Source organism: Centropristis striata, chromosome 1 (assembly GCF_030273125.1).
Source record: "Centropristis striata isolate RG_2023a ecotype Rhode Island chromosome 1, C.striata_1.0, whole genome shotgun sequence".
NCBI lineage: Eukaryota > Metazoa > Chordata > Actinopteri > Perciformes > Serranidae > Centropristis > Centropristis striata.
Window position 1 is genome coordinate 27005320 of NC_081517.1, and position 10468 is coordinate 27015787.

A 10468-nucleotide genomic window follows, 5' to 3' on the forward strand; every position below is an offset into this window, starting at 1 on the left:
GAGGGGGTGGATAGGATCAGCCAGCACTGACTGGGCCTTCTTCAAACTCCTAACTTCATACAGATAACGAAGGTCTTTCAAGGTCATTCCTGATTTTTTTTCTGCACAATGTGGAGATCCCCAACACTTCTATTTTTGAGGGTACGTAACATGTACCAGCTGGCAAAAACAATTTTGAACAGGAATAAAACTTTTTTTTTATTGTTAATGTGTTGTCAATGTGAAACTTGAAATCTTAAACTAACGATAAAGTAGATGCACTGATGTGCTTTTCTACACAGAGCATCCACATAAAGGTCAAAAGGTCAACTTGTCATCAATTACAGTGCCAAGATATCTGTACTGTAAATCAACAGATTTTGCCTTTGGCACGTCTTACTGTACAAGATGAATGAAAGAGCTAAGAGGACACACCCCCGGGGCAGTCCAATGGAGGAAAAAAGAACATCATTAACCTTCAAAAAACAAGAACGTTGCACAGTTGACCCCCTCAAAGGCACAAAATCTATACTCCTGCTACAACCCGGTATCTCCATTTAGTTTCACACCTCACCAAAACATGTAGGATGTGATGTACATGGTTAGTTTGACCCCGTCAGTTTGGTTTCAAGGTGAAATTATCCTCACAAGTGAAAAAGCAAAGATCAGTGACAGCCACACAGCATCCAGTCTGCTATATGAAGGGTTCATGTCAAATAGAGAACATGTCAATTATCTACTATTGCAGAGAGAATTATGTGGACACATGACAAGCATTGGGCACCAACATAACAAAAAATATTCAAAGGGCAGTAAGACCCAGTGGCCTAACGGATAAGGCATCAGCCTCCGGAGCTGGGGATTGTGGGTTCAAGTCCCACCTGGGTTGCATCCAGTGAGATATATTCATCTTGATCTCTTAAAAAATCACACTCCCAGAAGTCATGTACTGACGCCAGGTGAGTCGGACTAGTTAAGTGCCATAAAAACTGCATTCTCTCAAAGGACAAGAACCCATTGGTTGCAAGAGAAAGTCTCTAACCCCTTTCATAGAGCAGTCCCACTATATTGCCGGAACGATCTGTGCTGGCTTTTTGCCTTAGGGCGTTCAGAATGAAGCCGTGATGTTCGTGCCCTTTCATAGTGCAGTCTGACATTGTGGAATGAGGTGGGAGGATAGTGAGAGGAGATGATAGTGACGTGCGACAGAGCAGCAGTGCTGCGCAGTAGCACAATGCTAATAGGCTACACAGTTAGCTCTAGCAGTAACAGTAGCAGTAACAGTACAGTATACGTGCTGCAGCAGATGTGTTCAATTCACGACCTCCGTTTGTGTACAACAAGCACCGGACACTCTGCACAGTTAGCAATGCCGGTTTGTTCAGCATGCTAACTGCACACGTGGTGTCCACCACTGATCGTAAACAAACCGGCGGTGGACACCACGTGTGCAGTTAGCATGCTGATTTGTTTACAATAAGCAGCGGACTCTGTGCACAGTTAGTGAAGGCGGCCACAGTGAACAGTGATTCAATGACTGTTGGACCAAGTGGGAGGGGTGTGTTAGACGTAACGCGAAACGTCAGATATCCCGTTCATAGTCCCACTTCCAACAGTCCCACCAATTTTCCGCCTCTATGACTACCTCTGGAAGCGGAAAATTGGTGGGATCATTTCATCACGGCATCCCGCTTTGGGCGTGTTCATAGTGGAGGGCGAGGCGTTACAGAGCCGTAAATGTCCTGGCATGAAACAGCACTATGAAAGGGGCTAATGAGAAAATTCCCCTGCTTCTCGCTTGATTTATTACCTAAGTTAACATTTTCCCCTTGAGTTTATAGTCTTCTTCAATACAGCATGATGTTAATTTTGTAAATTATGGTCCAATTTAGAGTAAAATAGACAATAGGGCAGGGATTTGACCTTTTCACACTGGACTAAACAACACTCCAAGGAGTCAGTTGTTAATTTTTAGGGGGATGCCTCTTGCAAACCAATCTAGCTAGCTAGTGCTACAATTGGCTGATAACCTTCAGCAAATGTGCTGGTTGCAAAGAAACCATGATCGTTCACTAAACCTGCCCAAGTAGTATTTTTTGCCAAACCAAACTGTGATTGTTCACAATGCTAGCCATATTTTTAAAACTGTAATTTTGTTTCAAATTAACCACATGCTTAAAACTGCAACTGTAATCCAAGAGAAAATATGTTTCCCCCACAACATTGTGGGATGGGAATGTAATTTTTAGGAGCATTAGTCCAAGCATCCTTTACATGCTGAAGAAATGTGTTGTACAGCTGGAAAAGATAGTCAGCTATTTTCCATTGATGGAATAGATCACACACGACTGGGGTTGTCTTATGTGCAAAACAAATTTCAGCACAAATAAACTTTTGAAAAAGATACTTTGTGTATTCAGCAATATTATTGATGTATTGCTTGCAACTGCAGGACTTCTGTAGACCACACATGAAGCTTTAGTAAAACTACCAAATGTTATGTTAAAGGTAATTGGAAGGCATGTTTATACGATACAATATTTCTGTTACATGTATTATAAAAAATGTTTTGACTTCACCGAAAAAAAAAAATTCTGAGGTATTTACAAATGATTCTGACTGGGTTCTTGTTCTGACAGACCCCATGTTAACACAGTTATTGTTAAGCACACTGCAAGCTCCTAAATCATTTTGTAAAGGATGTTTTGGTTGCCACTGCATACATGCTTCATGCTCTGAATAATCTCTTTACTTCAGACAATTCGAAGCTTCAAAGTGACTGTGTCCCTGTGGCATTCAGCTGACATTCTGCAGACTTGCATATTATATCACAATGAATGAGATTTGATACAGGGTCCTTATATATCGTACCTCGTGCCTCACTTGCTGATGATTCAGGAATCAGGGGTGGTATAGGGGCTATGAGGTGAAACAGCTTGCTACTTGTCAGCAGAACTGTCCTTAATGCACAGAGGTCACTGCCACATGAGAGACTGTAATAATGAAGCTCAAACATGAACCAAATATTTTATGTGGAGGAAAAAAAAGATTAAAAAAACAAATAATTATTACCTGAAATATCACTGACAACATAAGCACTCAGATTTACCAATCCAGCAAATAGATCGGATGCTATGCGGCTAATGGCAGGTAACTATGAATGAATGCATTCAAAAGGATCTTGAAAGGATTTCCATGGGCTATTCACTGAGGATCTACTGATGCAGACACACAAATTGCTGCCTTTTGCTACATCCTGCCTCAAGAAATGGCACAGCGGCACTAAGTTGCCATCCTGAGACATAATCCACCTTTCATTTGACTGCAGTGGTGCAGGGAGGCAGAAGTTCAGCATCCAGTACTGTGCTGTATTTCAATATCAGCTCCTCTTTGTCCCGGGGCAACAGCTTCAGCAGATCAGATGCAGGTAAAGTATTTTCACAATGGCTTTATGCACACAGAGAGGGAGAAAGACTCAAATAAAAACACTGTTCTGCATATAAGTGGTACTTTTCTCATTTAAAAAAAAATTGGTTCCTACCAGTACATTTGTCCTAAAATGGTCACAAACTGTGGGTCAAGGTCCATGTAAGGACTCCTCCAACCCATATTTCCTAAAAGTGCCCTTACAGGTAGCAGGAGATCAACAGATCCTTGTACTTAAACGTACCATGCATTTTTAAACCAGTTAACAAGTTAAGTGTTAACCCATGGTTAACAACGTTAACCATGGGTTAACACTTAACTTGTATGTATATTGACTTACACCACATACATGACTTAAGTACATTATATGAATTTTCTTTTCTTTCTTTTTCTTTTAAGTTAAAACAGCTAGCTAACAGCAGTTTCTCATATACCATTCATACCTATATGTACCAAAAATATAGCACTATAAATCGTTGATAACCCTCATAATTGTGAACCAGCAGGTGCATTTTATAATGATTCATATTCATGTTTGATGTTAGGTGGTGGCCTCTATTGGCCGTAGTTATGATGACAGGAGCAGAGAAGGAAGTGAGGTGAGGCATAAAGAATGAGAAAGTCTAAAGGGGATGGGGTGTTTGTGTACCCTTTGAAACCAACATTTTAATGTTGTTATTTTAAACACATGTTGTATATTAAATTCTGTATGTAAATATGTCACATTCTGCATCATCTATGTAACTGTGTCCACTAGTTATGTAGGAAAGTAGTTATTTTAACCCAAACTCTCTCTTTTTTTCCCCGAATTAACCAAGTACTTCCGTCTCCGCTGTGTATACATTTTCAATAGATGTCATAGAATCGTTCATGAGGATACATTATAATTAGGCATTGTTGACATTTGGTTTCACACGTTTCACATGACCGGTTGTCTCTTGGGAGAAAATCCTGTGTTTATTTGATCCACCAAAATCCCTTCCCTATGTGGACTTTGCTGCTCTTTATACTAGGTTACTTCACTTCCTTGCTCCCATCATAATTACAGCCACTTCACTTCTCAGCCACATTACATGTCTGTCTCGGACTGTCGCTTACATATACTGTATATAAATAATGGACGTAGTGACCGTGATGTCATCCATTGGTTTTGGGCTACTGAAAGCATTGAGTTCAGCGTTACACTCGTCGCCATCTTGTTTCCGATACAGGGAGCAGACCATGGAGGAGCGAGAGGGATCTGACGACACTGACAACATGCCTCTCTACACCTCAACCTGACTGAGAGAAGCCACTGCTAATTCATGTTAGCATTAACTTGAGCATTAACTGGGATGTTCATTTTGGCTAGCAAAAAACAAAAACAAAATGTATGTTTCTTACCTCAGAAAACATAAATGAACAGTGACCCCCTTGAGTGTCTGTTAGTCAAACCAAACGCTGAACAAGACATTTTTAATGAACAAAATGTTCAAATAAAGACGTCATTAAGTGAAAATAAAGTGTGAAAGGGTCAAAGTTATGAGACCAAACTGGTAAAAACATTTTTTTCCATATCTATATAACGTTATATATAACTTTATTGACACGTTGCCGTTGATACGCATTGCTATTCTTCTCTCCTGATGACGGCTCGCCTTGTTAGCCACCTGTCAATCAAAGATAGCCATGCCCCAAATCATACGATTCTTTATCTTCTGTTTTCTTCTAAATGGGGCCATTTTTTGAATTATTTACATCAAATTGTCTTGAGGGAGATTTTAACTAGCGATTGAGACAATAGTGTTGTCCTTAGAAAAATTCTGAGGTAAATCAAGTGAGAAGTTTTCTCATTTTGTATTGAAATTAATGGACAAAAATGTTTTTGCAGCCACACTTAACGCCCCCTGCTGGAATTTTTGGTAGAATGCAGGCTTAAGGCACTTCCTGTTTTGCCTCCCTGCTCAAACCCGGAGGTTGCCACATGGTCGGTTACTATTACATCACTGGTGCTTTCTCTATGCTATCAAATATAATTCTGTATTTTGGTGCAACTGTTTTCATACTGTTGTTGCTCTTGGCTGAAAGTTTTCCCACTCGTAAATCTTCATCCTTTCTGTAAACAATATAGAAAATATGTCTGCAACTCAATATATTCAGAATGACTAAGTTATTTTTGAAGAGCACTCGAAAATCTGCACTACAGCTGTGTTTTCATGTGGCAGCAGTGCTATGTTAATTTGCCCTTTTTTGAATGGCATACAGTCCCTGTGGAGCTCTGCCATACATATTTTGGTATAAAATGCTAATGCAGTTTTGAAATGCCATTCAGTGTAATTGTCTCTGTGTTTTATAGGTTGCCACAGCATCAATATATTCAGAGAAGTCACTGTGTGTTCATTCCAATACCTCAGGCCTAGATTGGTAACTTTTTCTCTTTTGGCACATATTTTGGTGACTCATTACCTGGATGCAGGCCACACGTTGACACATGGACAATCAAGTAAAATACAATGATTTGAACTCCTGTTATGAGACAAACAAAGACTCAACAAACAAGAATAACATTTTGTACACATATCACGTTACACAAAGAGACAGAACAGCACGGGGTGCCAGATTACCACCCAGCAGTTTGGACATTGTGCTATTAAGAGTGCAAAGTGTCCATGGAAGCACAAAATGAAAAACTGTTGAAATTATAATAATTTACAAGAACACCTAAAAACCCATCAATCCCATTTAAAAGCTTCTTGGAGTGTCCTTAATTCAAGTGCATTGTGCATGATGCTGTGATATCTTCTTTATTTCTTGTTTCATGTATCTGCTGTTTGCATGGGCTAATTGTAGAGGAAGGTGTGAAAAATACAGAAGATAAGAATTTTTATTTTCATTTTTTTGTTTTTTGGACTCAGCCTTGAAACATAGTACAGTGGATGTGGGTCAAGAGCAAAAGTGGCCAACTTCTGAATATAAAACCTCGGGACTATAAATCATAGGGACATAAAAAATAAACCACACTTTATTGCAGTGAGGGTGCACAGTCAGAGGACAAAAAGGCAATATGTGTGTGCTTGTGTGTGTGAGCATGCACTCTGCCGTTCGTTCCCAGCGTTTCGAGGCTATAAACAAGGTGATGGATGCTTGTGCCAGAGTGTGTTGACTGGACATAGCCTCCTGTGTCTTGATTAATTGATGGGAGATACAGCAGTTTAAGCTCCCCTTGGCCCCCTTTGTGCTCTCTGCCTGTCTGCCTCACCCTGTGTAGATAGTGTGGTAACGTTGCAATGACGGGGAAAAAAAGCAAGGACATTAGAAGCACTTTCAGGGGCAAGAAAGGCTTATTTTAGAGCTGATGGTTCAGTCGAGCCTCAGTAACAAGGTTAGTTTAAAGAAACTACAAGGAAGGTTCATTTTGTGTGGTCTTCTGTGGATAAAGCAGTAGTTGTTCCATGAGTAGGGGATGGTAACCTGGCTAGCGTGTACATTTGTTTTGAAAACGAGTGAAAGACTGACATAATTTAATATTTATACTATATATATATTGTTTTTTTTGGTGACGAATCCTTTTGGATGTGGTCATATGGGTATTTATGGGTATGTACGATTAATAATGATGGAAAAAACATAACATTTACACCAACATAAATTCAAGGAAGAGGGCAAATTCAGGATCAGTTTTGAATCCTTTCAAATCCTGAAATTCTCTCCATCTATTGAATGAGCGACCAAGGTTGCCTTATGTCTTCCCCTGTGCTGTATCACTGTCCCTTTTAGGTTTTTTTGATCTTCAGTCAATTCTTTTCTCTTTCCCTTTTCTGATCCTGCCTCAATATATGCCATAAACACAAAATATTACATAAAAAATTAAATTCTCTAAGGAAAAATCCCCCCCTGCTTCCTTTGAATTGGCTTAAGTAATACTCACTACAAAACTTTGCCCGGAAAAATGTTAAAATAGTCTCGTCCGGTCCGCGTGCCGTAAAACGATTCCAAACACTCAGCAACTCACACCAGACAAACTATATGATAAATAGCACTACAGCTCAGAGAGAAAATATGTATTTTAAATTCTTGGGGTGAACTGTCTATTTAATATTAAAAATGAAAGGTGAACAGAGACTGTAAATAAAACTTGTTTTTTAAAAAAGGAAAGAGATGGGAACAACAAGTGTTGCTTCCATTTCATGAAAAGAATGAGGAAAATCCAATTCTGACTTCTGTATCTGTAACATCACATTATTTGCTGCTGCAGAGTCTTCTGCTGCTTGCCAAGAAAATAGTTTCAAGGGACTGTTGAGCTGACATTACCCCACAGTAAATCCCAGTCTACAGGCAGAAAATTAAATATAAAGGTTTCAAATATCATAAGGACCCGAATGTACCTGCCAGAAACTTGAATATTGTCTTACCAAGCCTTTTTATTATTCTAACTATTCCAGAGTCGTGTTGTTGTCACTTTCGATTTTAGAAAGAAGATTTGAGCATAGAGGCGATGATTTATCAGTGAGCTATTTTTACCTAAAGAGAAACGTTGCTGATTTTCAATCAGCTTTGTGTCATTGCAGTGTGAGCATGCAGATGAATGGGGTTTGGCTTCCCTCCATGTTGCCAGCGCACGCCAGCAAAAATCTGTGAATGCTGCCTTTTGTATCGCTAATGACACATTTCATGTCATCCTGCTGACTTTTGCGGGTAAATGAGCAAAGAAAATGACACAAAGCCGTTTGGAAAGTTTCCCTTTATCGCCATTCCCTGACTGACTAATGACTGACTAACTATCCATGTATCCTGGTTTTATCAACGCATAAGGCAAAATCAGAAAGAATGGACTGAATGAAAAAGAGAGTATAGAATAAAGGTTAAAAAAACATTTTTTTTCCCCAATCGGTCATCAAAACTGCTTAAAGTGATATTTGTGAACAACAGATTAAACTAGAAAATTTCCTCTGGGGAAATTTTGAAAGGGCCACGGGGGCTACTGCCGGTGTGTGTGTGTGTGTGTGTGTGTGTAATTAAAATCACATAAAGTTACTGTGTGTGTGTGTGTGTGTGTGTGCGTGCATGCATGCGTGCGCGTACGTGCATGTGTTTGAAGCATGTGTATGCATGTGTGAGGAGTGTGCGTGCTTACACGCATGTGTGTGTGTGTGTGTGTGTGTGTATCTGTAACTGTACTCACATCAAAGATCAAAGGCAATCAGATCAAAGCAATCAACAGAATTAACTGACACCTGTTAATGAAAGAGTGACAGCAGCCAGAGGTGGACTGAAATTTCTGGCCTCGAACAGAAAGCATTTTTGGCAAAACCATAATACCTATCATTGATCCGACTTCACTTTGAGCGTCCCGAGTTCTTCCTGAACATCTACTTGTGATTTTTTTTTTTAAGAAAAATGAAAAAATAGCTTTGTTAGAGCGATCTAAAAAAACTGTTCCATCTTCCCTTTTTCCGAAATCTCCCTGCGTTTTTAATATGGGAGCCAATGAGGCTGTTGGTGGTTTTGGTGGCGAATCTGTGCGTCGTATGCCCAAACTATAACTCTGACAGCTTTACCAGAGGATTGTGAGTGAGAAGACAAATTTTCCTACATTTCTATGTATAAATTATTGTGAGTGGAATTTGCGGCCTGGAGCGCAGTTTTCAAATTTATTTTTTGACAGTTTTTTCTCTCCCTCTACACTCTGGCGATGATGTCACACACTGTGACACGAACATTCCGTGCAATACACACCCATTATAATCTCAGAATTTCTCCAAAAATGATCATGGTCATTGAACAGGGATTGATAAAAAACTATATGACCTATCGAAACACAAATTAATACACCAATACACAAGACTTGTGTCTACTGTTTAAAGTTTAAATGGAGTCTCTAGGTGAAATTATGCCGGAGAAGTAGACGTTTAAAAATCTCCAATTATTGTTCTTTTTCGCTCATTTTTTGTCGCCCGTCCCATTCATTTCAATGCAAAATTTTGGGCAATTTTTCGCGACTTATGTCACGAAAAATTCATATTCTGTAGAGAAAAGTAATAGCACACTGATCCCGATCAAACCGCACGTTTTGATATATAATTTGTCCTGCAACTCTTTAAGTTGTAGGACTAGTAGCGGGACGAAATTGCGTCCGGAAGAGGAATAAGAAAAAATCCACAGTATAACAGTAGTGCTTGGTGTGATTGCCCCGAGGCCCTAATTACCGAGATTTATATCACTCAACTCTTTTCCTTTTTATTTTGGTTCTTCATCATGTAACATACACCACCTGCTCAGCACCAACAGTCCACAGAAACAGTCTGACATATTTTCCTTCAGGAGTTGGTGGAGAACAAAAACAGAGCTAAAAGGAAAGTGATTAGACTCATGTTTGTCTTGTGGCCGGAAGCACGACTCCAAATTGAAGGGGACAGATTATGAAACATTTTCAAGATTTTGCACATACATTCAAGTATCTGGAGTTGGCACCAACCCACAAAGTTTCAAACAAGACAAACCAGTCAGTTTTTTTGTGGGCCGCCCTGATCAGGAAACATGGACGTAACAAGCCACAAGCCATTCAGACATATGCAGGCCTATTAGAATATACAGCCCCAGCATCTGAGTAAGTCCACCTTCGGTTTGAGGACTACCTTTGCAGGTGCATCATGTTTTTTCTGTAAGCCAATCAGAGCAGATTGAGCTTTTTCAGGAGGGAGTCTTAAAGAGACAGGCGCCTTAAAATAAAGCGTTTCAAACGGAGGGTGAATACAGGTAAATTCAGACCAACAGTATGAGAAAAATATTTTTTGAACATGTAAAACATGTCCGAACAGAAACCCAAAATATGAAGTATGAGTATGATCCTTAATTATGAGCATAATATGTCTCCTTTAATTTTACGTTGTTCTGTGTCTGCTGGATGTGTAAAGAGGCAACTGTTTTGCAAGGATTTTATATGTTGAAAATATGCCAATAATGCAGCTTTAAACCTCCATATCATGCAATTTTGACAATACATAAGAGACATGTAACTAGCGTGTTTTTTTATGTTTAGCACAGTATTTGCAAGTGCTTTTTTCAGTAAGCCTTTTGTGATATG

General features: G+C 39.4%; 1 non-coding gene across 1 annotated transcript; it reads left to right on the top strand.

Annotated features, from left to right (window-relative positions):
* Window positions 1-795: 795 nt before the first annotated feature.
* On the top strand, window positions 796-868 carry trnar-ccg (transfer RNA arginine (anticodon CCG)). Its single transcript has one exon. It is a non-coding gene; the product is annotated as a tRNA-Arg (tRNA).
* The last annotated feature ends 9600 nt before the right edge of the window (window positions 869-10468 follow it).